The sequence below is a fragment of the Cololabis saira genome, chromosome 16 (genome assembly GCF_033807715.1).
Source record: "Cololabis saira isolate AMF1-May2022 chromosome 16, fColSai1.1, whole genome shotgun sequence".
In the NCBI taxonomy this organism is placed as follows: domain Eukaryota; kingdom Metazoa; phylum Chordata; class Actinopteri; order Beloniformes; family Belonidae; genus Cololabis; species Cololabis saira.
Genome location: NC_084602.1, coordinates 15678416 through 15695972, shown reverse-complemented (window position 1 = coordinate 15695972; position 17557 = coordinate 15678416). Strand labels below are relative to the sequence as shown.

The following is a 17557-nucleotide window of genomic DNA, read 5'->3' as shown; positions in this document are numbered from 1 at the left end:
TATGAATCCGTTCATCACTGTTCTTGTACTGTTCTGTGTTTTCATTACCTGTATCATTCTGTGAAGTTTCATATGAACAAGAGGAGCGAAATGTGAGGTTAATCAACCTTTTTGGATTAAGTTTTGTTCGTATGAAAAACAGAATCGGGTCAGCTTGAAGAGCTGACTGTGTTTTAGACAATTGCTTATCACCTGTTACCAGTTACAACAGCCACTCCCTAAACTGCTCAGGGGTTTGGGCTGGTCCACAACTGTCTCATTTCAGTTGGACAATTCTGTTGGAACACCCTCAACAGAAAGGATGTCTGTTTGCTCTGCAGAACATAGATTAGTTGTTATTCAACTGAAATGTCCTGTTTATCTGTTTGTTACCTCCCATTGTCCATCCACTGTCTACCATTGGTTGTCTTAACATAGCCAACGCCTGTCAGTTTTTTCAATAAATACTTCTTGCAAGAAGGACCCAACAAGCATTTCGTCGAGAGCCAGAGAGCCGTGTTGCTAGGCAGGGCTCCGACGGTGCTTCACTTCTGCGCAGAAGGCCTTAAAAATCATTTCCAAGTCTTTGGTGTTTTTCTTTGTTAAAAGCTGGGTTTGATGTTGTTTAAACCTAACATCCACCACAGAGCTGGCTCTCCTCACTGGTCTGTCCAGCCTTGCAGCATCTGTCTTCTTAGTGCTGCCTCCCAAACACAACAGGAAAAACAACTGGCAACTTTAGACTGATAAATTATCTGTATGGAGCCAAATCAATGCCAAAAGTTTTGTAATTGAAAAACTAAGATTTGAACCGGAAAATTCAAGTTTTTTATCATGAACTTATTTTTTTATAGTTTCAATTTTCTTTTTCAGTATCAGATCCTTTTTTTCAGTTTCAGATCTTTTTTTTTAGTTTCAGACTTTTGGCCCTGATCTGGCGTAGGGGGCGTGGCATCAACTGAGAGGGGCGTGGCATCATGAGTGACAGCAGAACAGAGAAGGCTGGGGACCTTCCACAGTCATGGTGCCTTCAGGAAACGTAGGTTGCAGAAGTTATCAGTAGAAAGCACCGACGACTCGGCCCTTTCCTGTGAATATTGTCCAGATTGTCTGACCAGTCCAGGTTATTGTATAGCTTCAGTCCCAGGTATTTATAGGTGCTGATCACCTCCACCTCAGAGCCCTCAATGGAAACTGGATGCAGAGGGAGTTTGTTTCTACTTAAGTCCACTACCATCTCCTTGGTCTTGGAGATGTTCAGTTGAAGATGGTTTGCCTTGCACCACCCAACAGTTCTCCACCAGGCTCCTGTATTCCCCCTCCTGTCCATCCTTTATGCATTCAACGATCACAGTATCGTCTGAGTATTTCTGTATGTGACGGAGCTCAGACTCGTCCGGGAAGTTCGATGTGTCGAGTTTGAACAGGACAGGTGAGAGGACAGTGCCCTGTGGTACTCCGATGCTCTGTTGCTGCTGACCACAGTGTCAGATGTGTGAGGTAGTCTGTGGTCCAAGAGACCATGTATTGTGTTGAATTGTCCATGACCTCCTCCTGACTAATGGTGTTGGGAGTTGGGGAGTTTGAGAGGGAAGGTGGGCAATAAGGAGGCCCATTAGTATTAAATGGGCAATATACTGTATGGTGGAACGGGAGATACGCATCATGGATGTGCAGCCGACAAATCTGCAGCAACTGCGTGATACTATCATGTCAATATGGACCAAACTGTCTGAGGAATGTTTCCAGCACCTTGTTGAATCTATGCCACGAAGGATTAGGGCAGTTCTGAAGGCAAAAGGGGGTCCAACCCTAATAAAGTGGCCGGTGAGTGTAATAGGCAAAGTAAAAGCTCAGAGCCACTGATAAGGGTTTATTTTTTTCAGGTAACAGGTTTTTGACAGCAGTTTTTGAATAATTCGTACACTTCATTTATGGTTAAAATGTATTACCGTGTACATTACTGAGAGAGAAGCAGGTATGATCTTATCAAAATGCTGATGGTAATGGATATTATACTGCTGCAGTATGGCAAAAAGCAATACATTTCTGTGTTGGTGTTACTTCCAACACTGCATTTTGGACTGTACTCAAACAACGGCACTTAACATAACTGAGAAAGCATTAAACTGTCGACATAAAGTGTCACTGTTGAAGCTCCAAGTTTGAGAGTAAACCTGCAAGACAGGATTGTGCCAAGGCACTGAACTGGGAAAAGGGACAAGAAAATTCCTCCCCAAATTGCACAGTGGCCTCTATCATTCGACAGTGGAAGAAGATTGGAACCCGCAGTCCTCCTAGATCTGGCTGTTCAACCTAACTGAGTAATCACGGATGAAAGAAACTGGTCAGGCGGGTACAAAAAAAGAAAGAAAAAAAAAGGCCAATGATCACTGTGAAAGAGAGCCAGCATCACTGCGGTGGGAGAATTTTACAGAAGGACAACCATCAGTGCACCACTCCTGCAGTTAGACATTTGGGGCAGACTGGCCTGACAGAATTAATTCCTCAACAGAAGGTGCATTAGAGCCTCCTGGGAGTTTGCCAAAAGGAAGCGGAGCCACTCACTGACCACAGGAAGCACAGTTCGATGATCTGATGAGGGAACTACTGAACTATTTAGACAAAACAGCAGGAACAGTAGAAACCTACAACCTCATTAACACAATTCCTATGGTGAAACATGGTGATGGCTGCATCATAATATGGGGATGTTTTTTTCATAAAAACAGCAATCCAAAGCAGAAAAAGTGTGATGTGATGTGATCTGTTTGATTCCATGAATCACAAAAACATATAAAGATATAAAGACATAAAAAGTTGAAAATACGGGGCTTTAAAACTTTCCATTGCTACTGTTTGATTATACAATCTGTCTTGCAAATTATTACTATACTGCATTTAAATCTAGTTGATTTGTAAATATTCTAACACCAGCAATCAAGTCCGAGACTCCCGTCCCTGCATTTAAGGGTAAAAGTCGAGCAGTACACAGAGCAATAATGACACGAGGCAAAGCAATAAAATATACCGCAGTTACAGCTATGAGATTACATTTTAATTAAGAAAGAGATATAAGTAGGCCTGTTATTTCCACCAGTGTTTATTGCTTTAATTTCTTTTGTGGCACATTTATGCATCATTACTTGAAATCTAAAGAGAAATGTTGCTCTCGCATCCACAGACATCCTAAAAAACGATATCTGATTTGTGTTACAGCACGCAGCTCTGCATGTTCAAAGTGAAAGAAATCTGTCCCTCAGCTTTGAATCAAAAGAATCCTTTTGAGAATTATTGCAATACAAGATCCCCCTAGGGTTGTTTGTTTCATTTCATCTGCTCTGCAGTCAAAAGCACGGTCATGCCAATAGATTTTTTTTGTGTGTGTGTGTGTGTGTTGTTGGCAGCTGTGTGCTGGTGTGTGTTTATGCCAGCCTGTTCGTATGTGTGTATTATGGGGGCTGTCAAGGTGTGTGAGCCTGATGGGGGTTGTGGACAGAAAAAGAGAATAGCAAAGGTTCACACAACTGTCACACTCTGCTTCCTACATGACAAAGACCGTCTATGCGTCCCCCTCTTCTCTCTGCATTTTCCGTCTGTCTCTTTCCTGTTTCTGTTCCTTTCATTCCCCCATCAATTCATTCATCCTCCTTCTGTCTGAGGTCATTTCTCTCCCATCATTGCCGCCGGTCTTGTCCTCTGTTAGTCCCCTCCTTATCTCTGTCATCCCTTCACTTTCGTTAATTTTCTGCTTCACTCCATTCTTCTCTTTATCTTTCAGCTCTTCTCCTGAGTCCACTGCTTTGTCTCTGTACGTCTCCCTCCTCTCTCTTTTTATTTCACGCCGGCAGACAGCATTCCTCTGTCATCGGGCTATCTCTGTCCACATTTCTTTAGAACACTCAGTCAGGGAAATACAAGTGGGCCGCCACTTGTCATCTGTTTTGATCGCCCCCTCACCCCACCCCCCCAAGACATCAGCATATCCCATCACAAGCCTCAAGTCCAGAAGCCGTCACTCAAATTCCCACACACCTACTCACGCAGACACAACAGTGGGCATAAAGTTTAAGTAAAATCCCTTAATAGGCTTGCACAAAGACTGTTTTGCAAATGCAGATAAGATGCAACCATTGTGCAAGCAAAGAGCAGATCGTCTTCCATTACTTTGTTTAGTTTAAATCTGATGCTCTCTTGCTTTTGACTCCTGTCTTGTGTTTTATCTTGAAAATGTTTTTTTTTTACCCCATTGCATGACTCTCTTTGTTTTCCTCTGTCCTATTTGTCAACACCATTGTCCTGTCACTGTGGTTATGTAAAGTCTTGTCTCTCCTTCGCCCCCTGCCAGTCCGTTGTCATTCTATCCTGCTCTCTATTGTGCTTCCCCCGTGTTCCTCTTCTTGCCTCTGAGTTCGGTTTTCCTGAGCGTTTCGGCTTTCCTGCTGCGGCAGCACCTTTTGCTGAAATAATGGACATTCTTTTCTATTACTGCCGTCCTGGTCTCCTGCATTTTGGTCCAATTCCTCACCAGCCTTGACAGCTACAACCTTTGCATTAGTGTGTTTGCTGCAAGGCATCAGATCTTCAGAAGACCTTTTCATAAACAGTGTGGTCAGTGTTACACATGTGCTGTGGATTTTCTCGATTGAAGTTGTGAATTAGTTATTACTCTCATTTCCAGTGCTCATGCTTGTTCCCTCCTCTGTAAAGTGCAGTATATTTAAAAGCAGCCAATAAACTGGGAAATAGTCCACACACTAATCTTGCACCTTTTTTATATTTATTGTCTAGGTTCTACAACCTGCTGTAAAATATGTAAGCTATTTCATATTGGCTAATTTCCCCTGCTTAAGTTTACATTATGTCCAGGTAAAGAAACAAAATTTAGAGCAGTCTAAGGAAGGTATTAAATGTTTTAAATTCATTTGAAAGAATAAATCGATTACTTAAAATAAGTGTTGCCCAACTCCAGTGGTTTCGTGGTCCCTATTATCATCAATCACCCACATCAACACGGATGAAACCAGCTCACAGAGCTACAGTGAACATCATGGAAGAGATGACTAAAAGAGAGTAATGATGGAGGAGAGAACAAGCGCAGTAGACCAAGCCAGTTACTTAACCTCCATGTCTATAGGAGGACCTATCAAGCTAAAGATGGCAAACGTTTCTTTGTGCGGCTTTAGGCTTGCCTGGCCGGCCATGTAAATTATTTTCCTCTTCCATATACAGCCTTCTGGTTCCTCTGGATTCAGCTTTGATCTTCAGGTGGCAGTACCAACAGGTGCAGAAGAAACTGCCTCCGCACATAACTGGATAGACATACAACCAATCAGGGAAATTAACCATGTGATGAACGCAGAGCAACAAGTAGACTAAAATCACATAAAGACGTCATAAATTGCAAGCAGCGGAGTAGAAAAGGCGGTGAATTATTGGTGTCAGTTTTGCAATAAAAAAAACGTGTTGATCCAAGGTGTTATATTAGTTCTTCAGCCACCTCGGCTGTTTTGCACGTCAGCCTTGTATGTTCTTGTACAAGTTATCCCCGCTGCCTCATTGAGATGGGTTGTTCTGTACTGTCGGAGAGGCTGTCGGCTTAAAGATATATGTCTTCCTGGGAATGTCCATAAACATCTCTCAATGACATGAATAATTAATAAAGCCTAGAAAATGACATAACTTAAAATAAGGCGAAAAATCAACCAATTATCGTTCCCTACGAGAAAACAAACACAAACTACTCTGCATAATACCATCAATGCTGAGTGCATTTTGGTACTTTATGATTGACAGCAGCATCTCTTCCAGTAAGCAAACTGTTGTCAAATCTTATCCAAATATGGATTTGTCCCCCACCCCCAACACATCCCATAGATGCTCCATCACACTTAAATCTGGAGGCCAGGGCCATGTTTGGATTTTCCACTTGTTCACTGACCCACTGTGAATCCCAAATAGAGCTCCCAGTATAGGAGATAAGGCCAGGCAGCTGCTGGTGCATTTCACAAACTACTTAGATGTAATTCTGCTATGTAATTATATGCCAGATACTGCGAAATATCCCCGTGCATAAAAATATACACCCGAACACCTGCACCACATCAGTACTATTTTAGGGTAAGCAGCACATAATGCAACTTTTAACTAAAATTTAACAGAAAACTCTGCACACGTAACTTTATTTCCAATTTAATTTGGATGTACTGTATCCATCCCCGCAAAGTTGCTGTTGACTACAACTCTTGTTATGTACTACAAACCCGAATAAGAGTGAATTGGAGTGTTATGGGGAAAAAAACCTGCAGTTTTCCTTACACTTTTTTTTAGCTTTTAATTATTTGCAGCAATTAAAAACCTAATATATTTCATATTTTCAGCTTCATTTCATTTTTTTAATACATATTCGTTTTTCCATTTGGGGCCTGCAACGTATTCCAAATAAAGCTGGTATGTGAGGAATTTGATACTAGTGGTAAGGTAAAAGAAAAAAAGATCTAATTTCAATGAGGAGCTATGAGGTGGCCCTCAGGAACGAGTTCATGCAGACATCTCAAACAGTCTTGACGTTTACGTTCACCCCCCTGCATGGTTCATTTCAATTACTCCATCTCCTTATAGATCTAAGGAGCAAGAAGTACTCGTCCCTGAGATGCCTTCGGATGTCTCTCACACGCCAAGCTCGCTGCGGCTCTTAAAAAGCTGCATTTTCACTAGCGCGGGGGTGGGGGGGGTCTGAGGTAAACCCGCCATGAGGGAACTTCTAACGGGATTGACCCCAACTGACGTACCTCCGTACCAGAGGTATTGTGCCTTTTTTGCAAACATGGAAGGGATGTTTCTTGCGTTTTTGTTTGCTACCTACTCTACGGTGATAGCAACTGAGATTAAAATAATAGAACTCAGAGAGGATTTCTCTTTGAGCCCCCCCCGCTACGTAGCTCCATCACACTGATCTGTATGCCTCTCATGCTACAGCAAAGTTTTTTCGTGCTCCAAAGGTTCCTGGAAGCCTCTTTTACAGACACCCGTCAATGATCGAGCCCCGGAACTTACCAGGAAGCCCTGCTAATGGTAACATGCTTAATTACTCATCTCCTCCTCAGTTTCTACCTGTAAACTCTGATTCCAAGGATAAGGTTAAGTCCATCACCTCTAATATTTCTATGTTAGCCAAATAAATGAGGATTTATCAGAGCCTTGATGCCAAAACCCAAGCATATTTCATCATTAATAAAGCATTTGAAGGCTTCAGTTCTATGAAAGCAAATCTGTACCATCATTCAAATTAAAATAGATTAACAGAAATGCTTTTTTCATTTTCAGAACAGCTGCATCTTTTGTCTTATAAATAAAATTAATAAACAATCCAAACTGCTTTTTCATTTTCTTCTTTAATATTTCTCATTCTGTGACTTTATTAAAATGATAAAGAAAAAGGACATTTAAGGTTTAATTTAAAAAAATCCTCTAGCAAATACAGTAGTTACCAAAATTCTATTTGAAATGTCAAATTTGAAAATTAAAATGCATTAGCAGACATGCTTTTTCATTTTTGACTCATAAATAAATTTAATAATAAATCATCCAAACTGCATTTTCAGTTTCTTCTCCAAGACTGCTCATTCTGTGACTTCATTAAAATGATAAAGAAAACGACATTACTTTTTCGTTTTCATGCCCTCCCCGTAAAACGTGTTCCGTAATTCAAATGGAATTGGCAATCCCAAGCGGCGCAGGAGAGCAACGTCAGTGGTCGCGTTCTCCGGGCCAGTCTGACCGAGCTACCCTTCCAATACGTTAGGAGGCGTTGCCCATATTTGATGCTGGAGCAAGAAGGGGAAGTAATAGTAGTTTTCTCTTGCCCCTTCTTGTATTGGATGCACGGTCAGACTGGGGGACTGGATAATGCATTTTAATGTGAATGATGGTGGGCTACAGGTGTGCTTCCATACAGTGCAGGACATGACTGATTTAAGTGTCAAAAATCCTTAAAATGTTTAAACACAATGATGCTTAAATAAAGCCTCAAAGAATGAAGCCTTGTGGTGGCACGGACATCTCTGGGCTGCGATGCATCTGGGATGGACCTCACACAGTGCTAACGTGTATTGTTTTCAGACCAAATCGGCATTCCAGCTCTTTTTTCTTTTTTGGGGGGAAATGGGCACCATGTGTTGTATATCACAGACAAAAGGGACATCTTGAATGTTGTCAGAAACAACTCCAAAGCCTTCTCAACAGTCATTTATACCTGGTCGCATGATTTAAGAGAAACCTAGGCTACCTTCAAGATCTCATGTTTTCCGGGAATGTCCCCGCTATTTCCACATGACAATGCAAAACCACATTCTGGGCGCATTACTAAAGGCATTATTGAGGAAGAAGGGAGTATGGGTACTGGACCGGCCTGCTTGGACTGGCCTGGCATGCAAAACATCAACAAGACATGGAGCGCATGCTCCTTCCTACCCCTGCCTCCAGTGCTCCCAAGCCCCTCCCCCTTTTGCTAGTATAGGCAACTAGCAAAACTAGCACAAGGGACATAAAGTGTTCTGGGCTACAATGACATACCCTTCCTTTAAGGGTTGTTGGAGTGGCGACATTACAAAGTGGTACAATGCTTTCTTTTTCAACCTTTTTCCCAGCCCATCTTTATGCCTCAAAGACTCCATTGTCATGAAGTCTCATTGAATAATTCTGACTAATTCAACCAATGGAAATCAATAAAACACCCTGTACTATAAATGTATCAGCAGTCTTGTGGTTTCTGTAGCTCGCACTGGACTGCTACTTCATTCAGTGTCACCATGATCACATTTTAGAACACAAAAGTCTCAAATATGTTCCACCAGGCTGTTTTATAATAATCTTTGATTCTTGCTGCTCAGGCATAGAAGGAGAGAAGCCACTTCACGGTTGAAAAATCAAGCACGCATTTCCTTTAATGAGACTATTGTCAGTAATCCTCATCATACATTCTCGCTGCGTATAGAAAGAGCATTACCTCTCAGACAATATTAGCATCTAGGCTGGCAACAGCAATTTTTGTCACGGTAGCAGGGTGAATTATCCTTCTGAGAGAGGCTACTGCAATCACTGGTTTTGTTGTTGTGAAGAGGTGTGTGTGTGGACAGCAGCTGTGTGGTGCTTAGTGGTTGTCTATGTCACACATCTACATGTTACAATCTGGGCATCTACAATTTGGGCCATAACATGAATGTTATGGCCCAAATTGTTGCTCTGGCAAAGCTGGATTGATTTTATCACACAGCGAATCCTGCTGCCATCTCGCTCTTAGGTAAACATCTCACAGAATCTCATTTCATTGCTCGCTGGTTCACTTCTGACATGCAAGTGCCCACTGTAGATGCTTTCAACTGTGAATAAAGGTCGGCATGGGAGCCCTGCATGCAGCAGTGTTCTCCGGTGCCTCTCTATCGACCCAATCCCACTGACCTCCTGTCCGTCCTTGCATCACTTATTGGTAGGTTCTGACCAGTACTTGCTGAGCTTAAGTCAGTGCTGCTTTGAATGCCCCGACCTTTTCATCAAGCACTCATACATATGTTCATTTATAAGAATCACTGAGATTGTCGCGTTTGCACACTTTTTTCCCGCTTCCAAAATATCAGCTCCAAAAACATCACGAACACAATAAACATTGTTATTTACCTCAGCTGTCTGCGTTGCTAATACTGTGGCTTAATGGTGTGCGCTGTACGTGACTTTCATTAGGCTGACTTTCAGCTCTCCCCTTAGATCCACCACGTCCACAGCAAGCAAATGAAAAATCCCTCTCACTTTGAACTTTAGAAGATGTTATCTGCTGTAAGACCTCATCGTACTTCACATCCTGTATTGAAAAATTGGATGAAAAATATGTTTTTTTGGACTCTTTGGAGTTACTGAAGTTTCATCTGCTTGTTTCTGCTTTGTTTGTACCCCCTTAAAAGTCGGATCATCGTGTTCTGTGTATTGAATTGGGATAGGTTCTTATGTGAGATGCCCTTTGTGACACAACGTTCCCCACTTATCTGGGTCTGGGGTTGGTAAATATATGAATGAATTCATCTTTAGGAGACATGGTTATATCCCCTACTTCTCAACAGAGGTGTCAAAAGTATTCACATTCATTACTCAGGTAGAAGTATAGATACTAGAGTTTAAAAATACTCCTGTAGAAGTTGAAGTATCAACTCAAGTTTTTTACTCAAGTAAAAGTATAAAAGAACTGGTTTCAAAACTACTTAAAGTATAAAAGTAAAAGTAATGTAAGGGGGAAAATAGCCATTAAGGACAAAAGCCATTGAAAATGAATGCATCTTAGTATAATGCAAATATATTAAAGAAGCATATATGTGTACTATTGAGCATTAACATGTGTTTCAGAGAGCAGGAGATATGATGAATAGTTGCCTATAAGTATTGTAATGGTGCAAAAAGTCAAACTTCAGAGGCATGTTATCATTTATCCTAACCTTTATTGGAATGTACATCCAAGTTTAGTTGCAGGAATCTGAGGGAACGGATGTAAGAACAAAACTGGACAAGAACATCTGAAACAACCACAACCAAATTCACTCTATCCGGATGGAGCAATTTAACTGGATAGTTTTTTTTTAAAGGCCGAAATGAAATAGAGAAACAAAGCTGTTTTTAAAATGTAAGGAGTAAAACGTACAGATAATTGCGTGAAAATGTAAGGAGTAAAAGTAAAAAGTCGTCTGAAAAATATTTACTCCAGTGAAGTATAGATAACCAAAATATCTACTTAAGTAAGGTAACAAAGTATTTGTACTTCGTTACTTGACACCTCTGCTTCTCAACTAAGTAAGAAAATGGTGATATATGCATTTATACTGCGTTTATCAGTGCCAGTGGGTAGAGGGTAACGTAGCGGGCAGAGTCAGCCACCCTCCACCTGGAGGCTCGACGGAGAGATCGCCAGTCCCGTAGTCCCAAGCTCGATAAATCAGGGGGGGGATTGCGTTAGGAAAGGTGTCTAGTGTGAAAAAAACAAAAAACATAAATATATTTATACTATATATATATATTTACACTTGCGCTTGATACTGTTTTCTTTTTGTGTCACTGTTGTTTTTAAGTCTTCTGTATTGTGGTTGTTGTTGTCTTTTATATCGTGTATGTTGTATGTATAATTTTATATTATGGACCTCTTCTCGAGATGTGTCTCTAATAAAGTGTGAATTGAATTGAATTGAATTGAATATGCAAAATAAATATCCACAGTGGAAACCCCTACAAAGACAAAAACTGAAGGCAGGTGCATCGGTTTTAAATAATCACTGACATCTGTTAATTTTTGCTAAAGAACTAATCACTCCACCTCCAAATAATGGAACTATTCTGCTATTTTTGTCTTTCCAATACCATTTTGCCTCAGGAACGTCTCACACTCTCACACACACTGATGCAGGCGAACAGAAAAAGGTGTCCGTAAGTCCCTCCTGTCAGACCGACAACAATCTCACCCTGCCGACAACATCTTCTGCCATTCTTATTTTGATCTTCAGACATGCTCCGTCCTGGCTGGCTGAACTTGTGAAGACCACTTATACACAGAGAGACCTTATCAGAAACGCACACACACAGACGCACACAAACACACCCAGACGCACACAAACACCCACACACACTCCAGCCTCCTACACACATACAAATAAGCAGCGCTGGGCTTCGTGTTCAGTGGCAATATTATTAATGGGGTGTGTCTAGACCGTCGTAAACATCTCCCAACAGCACTCGGGAAAAACAGACACACAGCGACACCTCCGCGTCTCTCTCCAGTTCAGCAGCCACAAGATTTCGGCAGAGCGCCTTGCCTGCAGCGATTCCAAATTCCCAATTCTTCCGCCTCCCTCTATCTCCTGACCACAAACCGCTCTTTAAATGCAGCTCCACATGGACCAAACAACGCCTCCTCTCTTTGTTTCCTCCATCTTTTCTCTCCCTTCCCTCTCTCCCTCCTCCCTCGGTCCATCTGCTGGGGGTGAAGGTTTGTCTTGATTAGGGGACTCTGTTGGCTGGCTCTTTTATCACTCGCCTTGCAGAAAGGCACGAACTGGCACTGGGCAAATGAAAGCCCTCTATCTCCTTCTTATGCTCAACTCCCACCTCGCTAAGTCCCCTCACTAGGCATCTTCTCTTCCCCCCCCTCCTACCTTTGTTGCTCTTTCCTCCCACCTTTTTCATGTCATGCTCTTTCCTCTCTTCCTTCCCCTCCTCCTCATATATTTTTCTTATTTCCCATTTCCTGTCTGGGCCATTTCCTGCTCTTTCTTGCAATACCACGAAGACTTATGGTGTTATTCCCGCCAATGCTACTCCTCCTCACAGCGACTGTTAGAGTAAATAGTTACTGACGCCAGTGTAGCTCCTTCACCTGTTTTTTTTCACATTGACTGTGAATCAAGTATCACACCGACCCACTCTACAAATCAATGCGACCTGAATTCCCATCTTTGCGATCATGAGCGCTGCAACAGCAGTGTGTCTTGGCTCATTCCATATCATGCAGTGAAGAAAGCAGTACTTAATCTCCAGTGCGGTAGGGTTGTACAGCACGGAGGCAACGTGGGAGCAGGATCTTCCCGATGCTACATTTTGACTGACAGAGAAACGGCTCCAAAGTTGGTGTTTGGTCCCTTGTGGCACCCTTACATCTCGTATCTGCATGGCTTAGTGATACGAGGAGAGCAAGCTGACACAAATACACACTCAAGAACACACGTACAGTAACCTGCACGCACGCGCGCCCAATCCGTCCCTGCAGAAATCTCCTAATGACGAAGCCGAGTCGGGTTAAAGGTTTGATATAGCCAATAAACTTCTTCTGCCAGCAGAAATTTCCCCATCATTGTCACCTTCAGACGGCGTATATATGTGCAGACGACATGTGACTAGAATACGGTCAAACTTATGATAATAACAGAAACCTTTTATTCAACACAGTGGAAGAAAGAACCAGACTTTTATTAGACCGGGGACATAATCTCTTTTGGCAAATCGACAGCAGCTTTTTATTTCTAGAAGTGATATAATTTACTGCTCTATGTGCACACATACCTCTGCAACTGTTCCCATTACCGCTACAGAATGACTTTTCTCAAATCATACAAGGCAATAATAACTACATAAAGTAATCCATTACTGTATCAAAATATTATGATAAATTTATCATTGGTACCTTAGTCTCAAATCAGGAGGAAATAAGACCTCTTTATTTTTTTACCACCGTAAGCAAAGATGTTAGTCTTTTCTATATTCTACTAAATGGGAATATTCAGAAACCTTTTGTAATACAGTAATATGGGTTTTAAACAACTATATACAAGCGCCTGCAGATTGACAGGCAAATTCAAGCCATTTTTAGTCAAAGTATGACACAACAAACAGATGCAGCGCATCTAACGAGCAGAAAAAGCTCAAGCAGCTAAGATTGTAAAACAACAAGAGCATAACAAGTCCCAGAAAACTGTGACTACAAAATTGGCTGTTGCTGCTAAAACACCTCCCTTTATCGGTTTTGCAGTTAAGACTGCACTGATTGTGGCCAAATGTAAGAATGACCAAATGGTGACAACAAGTCACTGAGCTAGCAGCTGAAAAACAAGAATGTTGCACAGCCCAGGTCCGAATTCAGTCTTAGGTTGGAGCAGGTTGTTGGAATTAAAGGAATGACATTAAAATGGTTCAAGGCATGCTTGACAAAGATTGATTTCGGTTTGTCCGTGCTAATTCTGATTGTTCCGGTCGTACCAAGGTGAGTGGTGGAGTGCTGCAAGGTTGTGTCTTGGATCACTATATTTACTCCTAGGCCAATTGGTAAGACAAACTCCCACCTAGGCTTAATTTACATTTACTATAATACAATTTGATTTACAGGGGTAATTATGGAAATAATAGAAGTAATTATAGGAATAATTCAGTCCAAACAAACTGATTTAATTAATGTTTCTGTGAACGTGTGTGTGAGCATGTGTGTAAAAACCTAAAAAAAAAAGCCTCTGAACATAAACGGTACTATACTGTATAAGCATGTTGTTGTTGACGCTACTTTCATCGTTCTGATTTGATAACGCCTGCAGAGATTTGAATTTGTAAAGTGCAGGTTGATTCTATTTGCTGTCAACATTATATAGAGGCACCAATTCCCCGAATCTATCTGCCCTTCCTGAGATATGACCTTGAGAAAACACTCACAGCTTCGCAACGGTTCCATATGGGGGAACACAGACCCAGACACTGGAGAGGTCAACTGATACAAACAACCTGAAAACAGTTATATTTGGAAGGAATGAAGACATCTAGTGACATATATATCTAGTAAGAGCACCTTCAAAAAAAGGTTTCCTAAAACTCTGTTACACAATAGGAAAATTGGTCTTCACACAACAAATAGTGAGCGAGAGAGAGAGAGAGAAAAGGATTGCCTTTGATACCAGATTTACTGAACCGCTATGATTCCTGTATGTGTGTCATTTTCAAACAGAAATCTCAGACATTGTTAGAAAGGAGCTACGTGTAGGGAGGATGAGTGGAAGCAAGGAAAGCCAGTGCCTGTGAACTCCTCATGTAAACCTGACAGCAGCCAAGTTTGTATTTTTATGAGCTTCTTGGCCGCTTTTTCTTGTTTTTATGTTTTTGCCGTGGATGTTATGGCGCACGCGGTGATTATCAGCTAGGACAAAACAGCAAAGACCTCAGTTGTGAAAAATATCCATCTTCTGAGAATCAATATGTAAAATGCTCTCTCCTTCAAAAATAGTGCCGGAGCACACGCTTGTAAGTGAACACGCCTGCAGGAACCCACATGCAGCAGCGTAGGAAGACTTGCATACAATAACCCCCTGTGTGGGTCATTAGCTGTTTTCTGCCTGGCGGTGGATTTGTTTATCCCCTTCATGACTGGGTTGTAGTTAGTTCAATCTGAGATTATTGAGTCCAAAATCTTCTTACTGAACACTGCGTTATTAATAATGTATGCATGAGTGCCCTGTGGCATCGCAAGTTCACACACTTGTCCTGTCAGTCATGTAGCTAACTGCAGCATTTGATCTGAATCTGTGTGTGTGTGTGTGTGTGTGTGTGTGTGTGTGTGTGTGTGTGTGTGTGTGTGTGTGTGTGTGTGTGTGTGTGTGTGTGTGTGTGTGTGTGTGTGTGTGTGTGCAAGCTGCTTATTTCTGTTTTTTACATGCAATTCTACAGATGTTTGATAGTCTGTAGTCTTATCTGGTCATTTAGAGAAGACAGTCCACTCTTTTTCATATCAAAACATCATAAGAAAAAAAATCAGGTCTTAAAATGACGTAAATACAACTCCGGATGAACAACAACAACACGTCACGCACTGTCATTATTTATTTACACCCCATCATTCAGTAGCTCATGGAACCAACTTCAGCAGAAAAAAGAAAAATTGAAGTTATTGTTTCTGCATGACATGAGTCAGTCTCTCAATTTGTTTTGGAGGACTTTTGGAGGAATTGTGGCCTGCTCTTCTTTACAGCATTGCTTCATTTCATTGAGTTCATTGCCTCGGTTCATTCGCTGTGTTCACGCACAGCTCTCTCAAGGTCTCTCTATAGCATTTCAACAGGCTTGTGGTATTTTTATTTATTTATGGCAGTAGGTTTCTTTCTCTCAAATAATGGTTGTTAAGGTCATATAGTTTTAGGAGGCTTTTTGAGAACCCAGTTGCTTCATTTGGGCTTGTTTTCAGAGATCTAGCACGTGTTTCCCTAAAGCATTGTTCCTGACCATGTTCACAACTTCCACAGTTTGAAGCATACAGCTGCGACGCAAGTGTTTTCCTAAAAGCTCGTCTCGAACCAGACATTGTGAACCTGCGTAGTTTGATGCATCCCTAAGTGGCACAGGTGTTTCTCAAAACCAAAGTGTGAACAATTGTTTGCAATCGCTGTTCTGTGGTTCAGTGGTGTCGTCAAGAAAGCATCTTCTGGGCTGAAGGTCAGTTAGTGGTGAAAGGCTGCTCGAGACACCTGCCTGAACTAGCAAAACATTTCATGTTTTCATGTTTTGCAGCATTTACCTGCACAATAAAGATGTATCACACCTCAGATTTATCCGTGCATTAGGTTCTATGCACATAGTCTACACAAAGGACCTATATCGTGTTGTTGAGCCTGATTCTGGCAGTGTAAGCTGTTGATTGTCACTCAGGACTCACAGTCACTCTCCATTTTTACAAATCACTGAGCCTGTAATGTACACTGGCACTGGAAGGATCCGGTCCCCCGCGCAGGGTAAACTACAAAAGGTGGTGAGATCAGAGAGCGCGGCACTTTGAATCTCCCATTACAAAGTAGCCATCTCTGCTGCATCATTCACAACGGGGCTCAGCTGAACTGTGAAACGAACACATCGTTTCAGCAAGTGATTCAGTTCTGCTCGTTCATCCAAAGCATTTGTTCCTTCAAACTGTACGAATCGTTGGCAACAAGAACACCGTAGTCTGCAGGGCTGCGGTTCCTTTTCTGCAGCTCAGACTTAGCAACGGAGCATATCTGGCATTAAGCATATCTTATGTGAGTTGCAGCAAAAGTAAATTTTTACAGACAAGACGGCAATCTCTCTCTCTCTCTCTGTACCTGCCATGAAAACAATGAAGAAGTAGGAAGAAGAAAATCGTAAAAAAACACAATACCACCAAGCCAGTGAATCACATTTGCTATAGTCCTTGTTGACTCGTGGTTGAAAATATATATCTATATCTATATCTATATCTACACATGAGCAAAACCACGGGAGGTCAATGGCATCAGGCAACTATTGACTTGGGTTGCTGGAACAACAAAACATTATTAGTGTACGTAATGGGCTGTGAAACACAAACCAGACAAGTAATAAATGAAAAGGCAAAATGTCGTCATTTGTCTCCCATGCAGTATTTTTGCCCAGCGTTTTTTGTTTATTTTGTAATATAAGTTTTTCTGAACTTCTCTTAGAACAAATTAGACTGAACACATCTAGAAGTGATGTAGTTCAAACCACTGTGGCACAATCAAAGCAGGGCCGGTCCGAGGAGTTTGTGGCCTCAAAAACACTCTCACCTGGTATAGAGCATTTATACCAAAGTTGCACTTTAAGTGTATAAGGGGGGAGGGGCTTATTCGGTTCATCTGTTGTATTTACCCAATTTTAGGACCTGGGAAGGACAATTTTTTGGTTTTTCAATCATTAATCTGATACATAAACACCTCATATCAAAAGAGAGTTCCATTGAGATAACATTATGTTATATACTGTACATGTAATATTGTGATAGTCTCGTAATAGTCATCATTTTGTGTCCATAAGTTGACTGATATAAAAATACAAGGTCAATGTCTTTAATATATTTAAAAATATGGAGAGTGAAATGTGGCCTCAGCTCCAGTGAAAACTACATTTATGTTTGAATAAAAATTCAAATAAAGGCTCTGATGCTTTGAGATAAAAGCAACCAAAGGAATAAAGAGATAAAAAAGGACAAAAAAATGCAATAACATCAGAAGAAAGTCAGTAATTTTAAAGATGTGCTCCTACTGAATGA

General features: G+C 41.3%; 1 protein-coding gene across 1 annotated transcript in view; it reads right to left on the bottom strand.

Moving 5' to 3' along the window:
- Positions 1-17557, bottom strand: part of LOC133462631 (glutamate receptor ionotropic, NMDA 3B-like) — a 149632-nt gene that overhangs the window by 18555 nt on the left and 113520 nt on the right. The gene's annotated exons all lie outside the window — the stretch shown is intronic.